Source organism: Asparagus officinalis, chromosome 4, assembly GCF_001876935.1.
Source record: "Asparagus officinalis chromosome 4, Aspof.V1, whole genome shotgun sequence".
In the NCBI taxonomy this organism is placed as follows: Eukaryota; Viridiplantae; Streptophyta; class Magnoliopsida; order Asparagales; family Asparagaceae; genus Asparagus; species Asparagus officinalis.
The window spans coordinates 136,736,685-136,737,321 of NC_033797.1; the positions used below are offsets into that span (position 1 = coordinate 136,736,685).

Here is a 637-nt window from a genome sequence, read left to right on the forward strand (position 1 = left end):
GAGGTGAATGGTTCCCCTAACTTCCCTTCACCCTCATTCCCCTCAATCCAAACAAGCCCTAAGGGAAACTGAGTGAAGGGAAGGGAAGAGAAAGGAAGGGAAGGGAAGGGAATTCCCTTCCCCTTGGTTACACCCCAATTTGAGGGTAACAATTTTTATACTATTAGGGGGTGAACCAAGGTGAATGGAGGTGAATTAACTTCACCTCCTAAGTGTTCCCAAACAAGATGAATGGAGGTGAATGATTCCCCTAACTTCCCTTCAACCTCATTCCCCTCAATCCAAACAAGCCCTTAGTTTGATCGGCTGCGCAAGGCAAGGATCTGGGCCAAGCCCAAAGCAGAAACCCAACTCGTTTCCTCTCTGAGCCATGGCTCTCGGATTCTTCTTCCTCCTCCTCCTCCTCCTCAATCTTATTACGGTACCAAAGATTTCATCTTTTTTTATTTTATCTCTCTCTCTCTCTCTCGATCTCTCTACTTTTCTTTCGCTTGAGCTTTACTCTGTTGTTTTTACACGACTTAGGTATTTGGGCATGGAGATGGTGGGCCCACCTCTGGAGCTCAACCGATGGTGGTGTCCACGTGGCCTTTCGTGGAGGCGGTGAGGTCGGCGTGGAGATCCGTCGACGGCGGAT

At 48.8% G+C, this 637-nt stretch overlaps 1 protein-coding gene across 1 annotated transcript in view; it reads left to right on the forward strand.

The window, feature by feature from the left end:
* LOC109839484 (probable isoaspartyl peptidase/L-asparaginase 3) overlaps positions 315-637 on the forward strand; it is a 6,243-nt gene continuing 5,920 nt past the window's right edge. The window contains exons 1-2 of the mRNA XM_020407921.1: positions 315-421; positions 526-637. The exon at positions 526-637 is cut by the window's right edge and continues 65 nt beyond it. The gene's annotated coding sequence lies outside the window, so the exon portion shown is untranslated. The remainder of the gene's footprint in view (positions 422-525) is intronic.